The following is a 12,540-nucleotide window of genomic DNA, read 5'->3' as shown; positions in this document are numbered from 1 at the left end:
ATTACCAGTACCAGCTCGACTCGACTCAGCTCGTCTCGGCTCGGCTCGCGTTTCGCTCCGTTTTCCATTGCATAGTACTTCCACAATAGTACCTGGTGGTCGTCATAGCGACGCGACACACACCCGCTACCCACACACACAGGACAATGGAGGAAATCGAGTGTATGCTGTTTTACATAATATTAGTAATGGGTATATCACGCAATCTCTGGCAAAACTATTTAAAAATGCCGGGGTTATTCAGGATACTCCGTCTAGCGCGTGCAATGATGGCGCAGTGAATAGTGACGATTCTCGCTGACCAATCAGCAGTCTCCCGTGTGTCACGTCACGTTTTAGTATCGCCTCAGCTCGCCTCGGCTCGCTTAGAACCTCGCCGGAGGTGATACGAAAAAAAGTACCTGGAAGCAGGTACTGGTACAACTTTTACACAGTGGAAAACCAAACAGAGGCGAGTCGAGTCGAGGTGAGGCGAGCCAAGGCGAGCTGGTACTGTGCAGTGGAAAAGCGCCACTATATAGCTCATGGCAGGATCTGGTCATTTTGTAGCTCTTTGGCAAGATATGACATTTTCTTTTATCAAGGCAATAACTAAGAACTAACTTAAAAAATATAAGCAAGCACAGCATGTAGAATAAAGTTAAATTATATGAAAAATAATGTGTTTTTTTAATGAAGCATGAACACATGTTAGACTGCACCCCATAAACACAATCAAGCCTTCGAAAAAAGCTGATCAACCCTTTAACACATGCTGAAAATACTCTATATTGTGCAAGTATTTGGAGGCTTAAAGTGCTACTTTGAACCAATAATAGGATCAAAAACAGTTGATGGAGAATGAGCATTTAGTTATCTGACTCTAATATAAGTAATCTGACTCCATTCATCATCAACTTTATTCCAGACTCATGGTCCATTCAGATGGCTAAGCGTCGTCCTAGTCCTGTTGGAAGCATGAGACAGTAGGGGATTAATAGGGGGTGGGTGGGGAGTGACCCCTGACAGACCTGCAAAAGCTGCCCAGATCTGCGAGAGACCGTCAGCGTTGGCGTGCGCAGCCCCTGCGCGGTGACGCACAACGAAGTGGAAGTCCTGGAGCGCGAGGAACCAACGAGTTACCCTGGCATTGGTGTCTTTGGCACGGGCCATCCACTGGAGGTGCGCGTGGTCGGTGACCAGGGTGAATTTTCGGCCAAGGAGATAGTAGCGCAGCTCCAGGACTGCTCACTTGACGGCTAGAGCTTCCTTTTCCACAGCGGCATAGTTTCTCGCGGCTGGAGTCAACTTCTTGCTGATATACAGGACAGGATGCTCCTCCCCTTCTTGCACTTGTGACAGGACGGCTCCCAGTCCCGTGTCGGAGGCATCCGTCTGCAGCAGGAAGTGGCAGCTAAAATCTGGGGCTCGGAGGACAGGCTCGGACGTGAGGGCTTCCTTGATCCTTTGGAAGGCCTCTTCCGATGCTGACGACCACTGCACCTTCTCCGGCTGCCCCTTCCTGGTCAGATCTGTCAGGGAGGTGGCTAAGGAGGAGAAGTTAGAGATGAAGCACCGATAATACCCCGCCAACCCCAAGAAGGCTCGTACCTGGGTTTTCGTCGTCGGTCTCGGCGCGGAGCGTACGGCTTCCACCTTTTTCTCCTGTGGGCGAATCAGTCCTCGGCCCACTTGGAACCCCAGGTACTTTGCCTCTGAGAATGCAAGGTGTCACTTGCGGGGGTTGGCGGTGAGTCAACCTCTGGAGTTCGGAAAGCACCCTCTGCAATCTCTCTTGATGATCCTCCCACGAAACGTCGTCCAGGTAGGCCGCAGCATACGCTTGATGGGACCGTAAGAGGATGTCCATCATACGCTGGAACGTGGCGGGTTCCCCGTGGAGGCCGAAGGAAAGGGTCCGGTATTGCCAGTGGCCACTAGGGGTGCAAAAAGCAGTTTTAGGTTTGGCACTTTCTGAAAGGGGTACCTGCCAATAACCCTTTGTGAGGTCCAGCGTTGAGATGAACCGGGCCCTTCCCAACCGATCCAGAAGCTCGTCCACCCGCGGCATGGGGTAGCCGTCAAACTGAGAGACTTCATTCAGGCGGTGATAGTCGCTGCAGAAACGGAGGGTGCCATTCGGTTTCGGGACCAGGACAATCGGACTGGACCATGGGCTGCGTGAAGGCTCGATCACCCCTAACTTCAGCATCTGGTGTATTTCCTCCTTGATAGCTCGCCGACGAGCCTCAAGGACCCGATAGGGCCGTTGCCTGACGATGACTCCGGGAGGCGTCTGGATATCATGCTGGATGACGTTGGTCTGCCCGGGAAGAGGGGAGAACACATCAGAGAACTGATGAACTGCAGCTCTCCCTTCTGGGCGGCCGAGAGGTGGGGATTGGTGTCTACCACTATGGGTTCTGTAGAGGCGAGGGCGACGAACTGGTCCCTTGTCCCAACCCACTTTTTCAGCAAGTTGACGTGGTACAGCTGCTCCGTTCTTCGCCGGCCTGGTTGGCGGATTCGATAAGTCACCGGGCCGATCTTCTCCAGCACTGTGTACGGCCCTTGCCAGGTAGCAAGGAATTTGCATGCGGCTGTGGGGACTAGGACCATGACCAGATCGCCGGGACGGAATTCCCGTGGCTGGGTCGCCCGGTTGTAGTGGCGCTGTTGAGCCTGCTGTGCTTTGCTTAGGTGTTCCCGGACTAATGGTATGACCCGGTCAATCCTTTCCCTCATCTCCCTTACGTGCTCGATGACTGAACGATGAACTGCCGGCTGCTGCTCCCAGGCTTCCTTCGCCACATCCAGGAGGCCCCGTGGTTGTCGACCAAAGAGGAGCTTGAACGGGGTGAAGCCAGTTGAGGCTTGGGGAACCTCACGGATGCCGAAGAGGACGTAAGGGATCATGAGGTCCCAGTCACGCCTGTCTTCAGCCACGACCCGTCTTAGCATCTGCTTCAGAGTCTGGTTAAAACGTTCGACCAGACCATCCGTTTGTGGGTGGTAGACCGTGGTCCTCAACTGCTTCACCTTCAGCAGCCGGCAGAGGTCAGCCATTAGCCGGGACATAAAGGGAGTTCCCTGATCGGTCAGGATCTCCGCTGGGATGCCAACTCGGCTAGACAACAGGAAGAGCTCCTGAGCGATGGTTTTTGCTGTGGCCTTCCGCAGGGGAATCGCCTCTGGGTACCGGGTGGCATAGTCGACGATCACCAGGATGTGTTCATGTCCCCGGGCAGACTTAGGCAACGGCCCCACAAGGTCTATCCCGATGCGCTCGAAGGGCACCTCGATGATGGGTAGTGGTATCAGCGGGCTGGGGGGAGGCTTCCTGGGTGACGTTACCTGGCAGGTGGGGCAGGCCTGGCAGAACAATTTCACCTCGGCATCCATTCCCAGTGGAACCGGTCCCGAATCCGTTGGACCGCGTTGGCCGGCCCAAGATGTCCCGCCATGGGGTGTGAGTGTGCCAACTCCAGCACGGTCTCCGTCTTCGTACGAGGCACCACCAGCAGTAATTTCTCCTCCCCCGTCCGCTGCACGACACAGTATAGCAGGCCCTCCTGAACCACAAAATGCGGGAGAGGATGGGGCCCAGGCTGAACTACTTTTCCGTCCAGGATCCGAACCTGGGCCCAACAATGCTTCAGCCGGTCGTCCTCCCGTTGTTCCCAGCCAAATGAGCCCCCTCCCGTCACCTGCTGGAACACATCAAGGAAAAGATTAGGATTTTGAGAGGGGGACTCACCATCTCTCCCGCTATCCGAGGCCAGAAGGACGGGCCGTTGATGATGCCGCTTCGTGGGCACCCGTTTACGACGGCCGCTCCCCGTGTTGGCAAGCTGGGGGAGAGAAGCTAGGAGGCGGTCAAACCCGGGCCAGTCTCGGCCGATCAACATCGGTACTGGGAGGTCTTTCATTACTCCAACCTTCACTGGCCAGGATCCTGGAGCGGCGGCGATGGTCCCTCGGCAGGCTGGGACGTGCCGAGTGTCTCCATGGACACAGGTGATCGGCAGGAACGACTTGAATTCAGTGCGAGGGGCAAGGACGTGAGACTGGACCAGGCTGACGGTGCTGCCAGAATCCAGAACGGCCCGGAACCGTTTCCCGTTAACCTTTACCTCCGCTTCAGGGGCCCCCAGCGGAAAGGTCATGGTGCACGATGCAGCCGGTCAGCCAGGTTCGAGTAGGAGGTGTTGGCGGCTCCGTTGGCATGGGCTCATCCCGTGGGAAGGGGACCGCCGGCCTGCTTTGGTGTCGCAGGATGCCCTCCGGCGAGCGTCGCTCCTGGCCCACCCTCCGGGGAAACGATGACGCTTTCTCCCCAGCGTCCCGTTGTTGGGCCGCATCCGCCAGTTCTATGGCCCCCACAAGCTCGAGCATCGTGGTCGGATTTCTCATGCCGACCGCCTGCCAATGGGAGCGGGGAAGAGCCTGGAGGAGACGGTCAATGACCACGCGCTCCGCTACCTGGGCGGCCGAGGGGGATCCGTCCAGCAACCAGTGATGCGCGAGCCGCGTGAGCTCGGCAGCTTGAGCACGGGCGGGCAGTTGAGACTTGTACTCCCACTCGTGAAACTGCTGAGCCGCGCAGGTAGAGGATAAGCCCAGCCAGGCTAGAATTCCCGTTTTACTTCGGCGTACTGGGCAGCAGTAGCGGCGGGGAGAGCGAAGTACGTTTGCTGAGCTTCACCGGTCAGTAGGGGTGCCAGAGCCCATGTCCAGTCACCCTCAGGCCACCTCTCCATGGTTGCTGTGTTCTCGAACACCTGCAGGAATGCTTCCACGTCATCATGAGGGGTCATTTTCGGGAGAAGCTTGGTTGCTTGTGCCTGGGCATCTGGTCGCGGAATGCGTGGGGCGGCGGCGGCCTGGAGAGCTGCGAGCTCCTGCTCGGTCTGTCCTTGCCGAGTGGCCAGGTGTTCCACTATCTGTTGTTGGCGGATGCTGACCTCGGTGAGATGCTTTGGGAGTTCTTCCATATCGGGGAAAGGGAGGAGCGTGCACCTGTGACAGAGGATGAAAAAAAATCCAGGAAAAGGGATGAGAACAGTCAAAGAAGGTGATATTGCTTGTCGGTGATCCTTCACTGACTCGGAGGGTTTCAATAAATGCCCAGAGGGTGGATTTATTGACACACAAATGGTGAAAAGGTGACAAACAGGTGTAGAAGTGCGCTGGTGCAGTCTGTGCTCTCCGCCTTGATCCTTGTGCAGGGTGCTTGTGCTCGATGGCGGCTATCCGGTCACACACTGCTGTCTACAGGGATTGAGCGAGAGAGAGATTAGCTGCAGTCTTTCTGGAGGTCGAACTCTCTGTGGCAAGAACTGCTGGGCTTATAATGCTGCCGGCTGACGAGCTGCAGCTGGGACCGATCAGCCGGTAACAAGGAAGTGCAGGTGTTCTGCCTCCGTTTCCAGGGCGACGCTGATGAGATACCAGGACGCTCGTCACACTAGTAACATAACAATGCTGTTCCGGGAGTCGTTCAGGCGACAAATGAATTTGTAATCGAGTCTCCTCAATAATGCCTGCAAGGTGCTGACCCCTACCTTACAAAACAAGGTAGTGGTTGTCCCCACCACTTTTTGAAATGGCTGATATTGTCCCCACCACTTTTTGAAAGCATTTGGTTAAAATGTTCTGAAAAATCAAGCGAACCAAGAAATGTTAAAGGTTTATTTGCACAAAATAAAACATGTTATCTATTGTTATCCAATTTTTTGGCCTTCAAACACCTTAAAATGCACATATGTAGGTCCGAGAAATCCAAATTTTCTCAGGGGAGAAATCCCCCCGAACCCCCCTAAGTTACCTAACTGAAGTACCCAGCCTGGTGTTTTTGCAACAAACGCACCTGTATATTACAGAAAATAAGCACACTGTACTGTCTTTGATTGTGTGTCATAACAATGAATCATTCTTTCGGATATGAAATTTATATTTAATTGACCTATCGGTAAGCCCCGCCCTCCTTAGTTATTGTTACTATCTCAGACAAACAATGGGGGACCTGTGCCCCAGTAGAGCTTTATGTCTAGCAAAGCCCCTGGCTATGCCCATTTTTGATGCGCCGTTATTCAATATTTTTCCCGTCCTGCTGTAATGTTTTTTCATCTGATCTTTTGTCCCCACCACTTTTTAACACAAACTGATGCCCCTGCATGAGCATATAATATGCGACGCTGCCTGTATAATATATTATATCCTCATCATCAGATAACTGATCTGTAATGTAATGACCCAGATATTTAATTTTATTACAGACACTCATCACTTGCCCTGACAAATAAAAATCTGGAAAACAAAGATCTTTGTCCTCTTTTGTCCTACATATCAACACAGCACTCTTTTTGGCATTATACAACACATCATATTTCATCCCATATTCAGAGCAGATATTCAGTAACTGCTGGGAGAGAAAATAGCCAAATCATCAGCATACATAAAATTATTAACCAAGGTGTTACCAATCATACAACCTGTTTTGCATCTTGATAATTGGTTGGATAGCTCATCCATGTAAAAGTTGAAGAGAGCCCCCTGACATACCCCATTACTTACCCCAAAGGAGGCATACTGTATTACCCCATTTAACCTGCAAACTCTGGTTGGCATACCAGTAAGCCAGGATTCTTATAATGCTGTCAGAGGCACCCCTTTGGCTCAGTTTTTCAAATTACTTAGAATGATTGACTCTGTCAAAGGCCTTAGAAGCATCAACAAACCCAATTATCATAGATTAATTCTGCCTTATGTACCCATGAGTTGCCTCCTTCAACGCATAGATACACAAATCAGTACCAAACTTAGCTTTGAAGCCAAATTGATTATCAGTGGTACCAATAAAAGGACCTAGACGATCAAGCAAAATCCTTTCCAGTACTTTAGATATCACACTGATATCACTGATAGATATCACACATTGAAGTGATGTTCTTTAACATGTGTTTTAGTACATTAGAATACTTTCATATTAAGTTCAGCACAATTCTGTTGAGTTTATAAGCTGTCAGATGAGACAAAATATGTTAGAACAGTAGATCAGTAATTAAATAGCCGCGATGGCAAAAAGCACTCACAGTTTCTCGTTCATCTTTAATATTATGCATGTTATGTACTGATTCCATTGATATTTAGAATTTTCCTTCCAAAATGTTTGTTTGTAGTGGCAAGAAAATACAACATGGAGAAACATCTGTGAATGTCACTCACAAACATTACTAGGCAACCAGTAGCGGGAACGCCCACTAGCGACCTAACCACTGGCGACCTGCAGCGACAAAGTAGCTTGTAGTGTGAACGTAGCTTTATATTAATAAATATATTTCAGAATCTTTGTTTTATATTATTTTTAATAGTTTAAAAAAATTATATTTGTTTGTCATGCAATCTTCTTATCTAATATATATATATATATATATATATATATATATATATATATATATATATATATATATATTTATTATTTTTTTAAATACAGCTCAGAATATTTGTTATTTCATGTCTATTTTAATTATTTATACCACAGTTTTACTGCTGCAACAATAATAATGGCATTGTGGAGGAAATAATATTTTGTAAGTGAATAGTTAAGACTATAGGCCGCCTGCAGTTATACCAAGTATTATTATTATTTTTAGTTGTTAAAAGTTTCCTGGAGGTTTTCAGAGGATGCAGAATGACATTTTAACCCATTTAAATAAATGAGGGACTTTGATGGTCGTGCTCTCTTTTCATCTTGCTCTCTGCGAACATCAAATCACTGATTAGCCGATACTTAGCGTACCTATTGATAACACACACACACACACACACGCACGCACGCACGCACAGCACACATTATTCTCCTCGTTTTCCGTTCATTTTCACTTTCACTGCTTCTCTTATTGAGGTTTAATGTCTCCATATAAAATAAACGTTAATTAAAAACATTCAAACATGTTTGTTCGCTGTGTAAACACTCATGACTCCGACATCTAGGACAGTACGTCTCAAAGCAAACAGAAGTTGCGACAGAATGTACAGAGTTCAACTGAAAAGTCACTCTGCGTCTCGCCATTGTCTTAATATGGTCTTTGTCTTAATATGGACAATCCATCCCGTGTGTCTTAATATGGTCACAGGCATAGGTCACAGCAGTGCCGTCTAGTGTAGAGGACAGAAAACGCAGCGACTCATAGAAACCACACTGAGAACAAGCGCCATCCTGAGGCGAGGAAAACACAGTAGCTACAGCAAAACAGTCCAGGAAGAATTTCAAGTTTGCTTAGATATTCACATATTATTTTATGTATTTTATGTATACATTTATGTATAGTTTTTTGTCTGAACTTAAAGGGATAGTTCACTTTAAAATGAAAATGCTGTCATCATATACTCACCCTTAAAGGATAATTCCGGTATTTAACACCTTGAGTCTATATTATAGTTTGTTTTGGATGAACAAGAGTGGTGGACAACATTTTTTTGACAATGGTTCCTCTCTCGAGTTTTTGACTATAATAGAATTGGCCATGGACCCATTTAACATTGGAGTCAATGGGCATGTCCGAAAATGTCATTAAAACAACCTTTAACATTAGTTTTCAAAACTGTGCAACTCAACGAGTGATTAGTGATGTTAGTTGATGTTCCAGAACCAAAAAGTGTTGCGAAATACAGTTTCTGTCGTGTTTTATTCGTCATTTACGAGCACTCAGTCCTTCAACAGAATTCAATGGGATTTTACAAAATGACGAATAAAACACGACAGAAACTGTATTTCGCAACACTTTTTGGTTCTGGAACATCAACTAACATCACTAATCACTCGGTGAGTTGCACAGTTTTGAAAACTAATGTTAAAGGTTGTTTTAATGACATTTTCGGACATGCCCATTGACTCCAATGTTAAATGGGTCCATGGCCAATTCTTTTATAGTCAAAAACTCGAGAGAGGAACCATTGTCAAAAAAAAGTTGTCCACCACTCTTGTTCATCCAAAACAAACTACAATATAGACTCAAGGTGTTAAATACCGGAATTATCCTTTAAGTTGTTTCAAACCTGTATGAATTTCTTTCTTCTGCTGAACACAAAGGAAGATATTTTGTATTTTGAAAAATGTCAGTAACCAAACAGTCCCCAATGACTTCCATAGTAGGAAAAAGAAATACTATGGAAGTCAATGGGGCCTGGTAACTGTTTTGTTACTGACATTTTTCAATGAAAGAAATTCATACAGGTTTGAAACAACTTGAGGGTGAGTATATGATGAAAGAATTTTCATTTTAAAGTGAACTATCCCTTTAAAGACATCTCTAACATCTCGACCAACAGGTTTTTGAAAGCTCACTGCTTCTGCTATATCTTGATCATTAGTCAAGTCAGTCAAATCACCTTCATTTACAGCGCTTTTAACAAAATTGTATCAAAGCAGCTTTACAGTGATATATTACAGTAACAGATTGTTTTGGCTTTACAGCAGCTCTAGACTAAAGTTATTGTCCAGCTAAAGTTAGATTTGATTGATTCAAAGATCATTAGTTATTAACGTAGGGGCCACTAACACGAAACCGTTCTAACAGAAAACCCTTAATGCGATCTGGCCGCTCACCCGCACAAAAGAGTGTCTGGTGTCTCGAGAACGCAAACCATGAAATAAGTTCCAAGGTACAAGCCTTAAAAAATTTATAACACAGATTTTTTTTTTAATCGCTTCCGCATAGCCACGTGAACCGGAATTATCCCGACAAAGTTTTATCTGTACAGAGGTAAAGGGAAGGAGGCCTTCACAGGGGAGAGACTAGTTGACACTTCAGGACTGCGTTGTCGTCGTGTCCAGGCGCAGGTCCTTCATCAGATCTGGATACGGCCTGGATCCGGCGGCCTGCGGTGAACCACGGGATAAACAGAGAGACTAATATTAGCGTAGACGCCATCCTTCTTATGATGTAACGAGTACATCAGGATTTATGGGACGTGTTTATAGGCTGCTACTTGATGTTACGTTTTTTTTTTTTTTGATGATGATGATGATGATGATGATGCTAATAACAATCATTAAACGATGCATTTGTATCCAAACACTTTCAGTTCTGCTGACCCTGCACACACTTTTGTTGAAGGTAGAATTTTAGATTCATATAACATTTAATGTGGTATAATCAATATCAGGTTTCTCATCATCATTTATTTTCTTGTATATATACAGGCCCAGCAGCTATAGAAGAGTGGCAGATCTTTGCAGATATCCAGGGTGGTCTTTTTTTTCTTTTCTTTTTTTTTATAGATATCAATAGATAGATATGGATAGATATCTAAAAAGGTTGGGTAGATGGATTGTGCTGGGTTAGACCAAAGTCCCTTTAAGACTATATAAAGTATTTGGTTAGATCCTACTCTGAAGTACATGAGATGCACTTAGAATTGCACAATAGAATTGACCCGGAGGTAATATAGCCTCTGTCGATGATGTCACTGGCGCGCACCCGCGACGCTAGGCTATAAATAGATAAGCCACAGGTGCATCATCAGGATATTTTGTCTGAAGAGCAGTCCTGTGACATCTTCAGCACAGCAATGCAGTCCAGCATCTCGTTCCGCTTTTTCAGGGAACAGGGTTACAGTCAAATAACCCGGAACGTTCCCTTTCAAAAGCTACAATTGGAGGGCAGAAGGTCTCGAGAGTGAACGGATGAACAGTCGAGAAAGGAACCTTAGGCAGGTAGTCAAGGGATGCAAAATCACTTTCACTATTCCTGGGGCAAAGTCTAAGCAGGATGACGAAAACGACAGAGCCTGCATATCCCCTATTCTTTAAAAAAAAGTTATAGCCATAAGAAAAATCCTTAGGATCAGAAGTTTGTCAGACGCTGACTCTAGAGGTTCAAAAGGGGTCTCAACCAGACCATTGAGGACTATAGCTAAGTCCCATGAAGAGATCTTGGTTCTTACAGGCGGACTGAGTTGTCTGGCCCCACGAATGAAGCGAGTGAGCAGAGGATGACTCCCGAGTGGCGCCCCGTCAACCAAGGTGTGGCAAGCCAAAAGAGCGGCCACATAAACCTTGAGAGTGGAGGGGCATGTGCCTGTTGACAACTTTTTCTGCAGGAAGTCCAGAACTGAAACAATCTGGCAGTTGACCGGATCTGCATTATGTGCCTTGCACCACCTTTCAAAGACACCCCATTTACTGGCATAATTATTTATAGTAGAGGAGGCCCTAGCACTTAGAATGGTCTCAAAGTTGGTGAAAGCCCAGTGTCCCTCAATTGGTACCCATCAAGGGCCAAACATGAAGGTTCCACAGGAACGGAATATCGTGCCCTCTGCCTGGGACAGGAGGTCCCTCCTCTCCGGAATCACCCATGACGAGCCGTCGAAGAGAGATATTATCTCCGAGAACCATACTCTGTTCGGCCAACATGGCGCTATCAGTAAGAGGCAAGACTCTTGTTGGCGAACTCTGGCTAGAACTCCTGGGAGCACAGAAACTGTAGGAAACGCATACAGGCGCATTTTGGGAAATGTGTGCGCCATCGCGTCCAGACCCCCAGGGGGGCTGGTTGACTCAGAGAGAAGTAGAGGGGACATTGTGCTGTCTGATGGAGGGCAAAGAGGTCCACCTCCACTTCATAAAATCTGGTTCAGATCTGTTTCACCACCTCTGGGTGGAGTTTCCATTCCCCCATCTGTAATTTCTGTCTGGTCAGTAAATCCGCTACCACATTCAGATGCCCTGGAATGTACACTGCCTGAGTGACAGGATCTTCTCCTGGGCCCAGATAAAAATCTGCCTCACTATTCTGTTCAGATTGCGTGAGCGCAGACCTCCCTGGTGATTTATGTAAGAGACTGGCGCTGGGTCATCCCCCCGCACTAGGACATGACAGCCTCTCAACTGATGGAGAAAGTATTTCAGGGCCAGAAATACATATTCCATCAACTTGAGGCAATTGATTTGCCAATCGAGATGATGCCTCCCCAGATCCCTTGGGCTGGACGACCACTTAAGACCGCTACCTAGCCCGACAGGGAGGCGTCTGTCATTAGAATTCTGCGACGGCAAGACGCACCTAGAGTAGGACCCAAGGTGAGGAACCGGGGTCTGAACCACATAGAAAGGGAACGAAGCCACAGCACATAACCCTTACCATAAACATTGATTTTAGAAAGTACACAAAGCCACAGAGAATGACTTACCATAAACATGGATTTTCAGAAAGGACACGAAGCACTCAGCGCGTGCTCTAACCTTTATTTGCTTTATTGTATAGCGATTTTGAGCCACAACTTAAGTGGTCTCATGTACAAAAGGCCCAGAGGGATCACTGTGGCACAGCTGCCATGAGACCTATGTAATGTCCTGACCTAGCCAGATGTTGCTTTAGGGTGTTTAAAATGGTCTTGACATGAGAGGGGGAAAGTTGTGCCCCCCGATGGTGACAGAGTCCCATTTAACCCCCAAGCACGTTACCCTCTGGGGAGGAGAGTGAACGCTCTTCTTGGCGTTGCAACTCAGCCCCATAGAGAGAAGATGAGTGGGGATCGATCTCGATGTCGAAG

This window comes from Phoxinus phoxinus (genome assembly GCF_949152265.1).
Source record: "Phoxinus phoxinus genome assembly, chromosome: 1".
Classification (NCBI taxonomy): Eukaryota; Metazoa; Chordata; class Actinopteri; order Cypriniformes; family Leuciscidae; genus Phoxinus; species Phoxinus phoxinus.
This window is presented reverse-complemented; position numbering follows the sequence as displayed.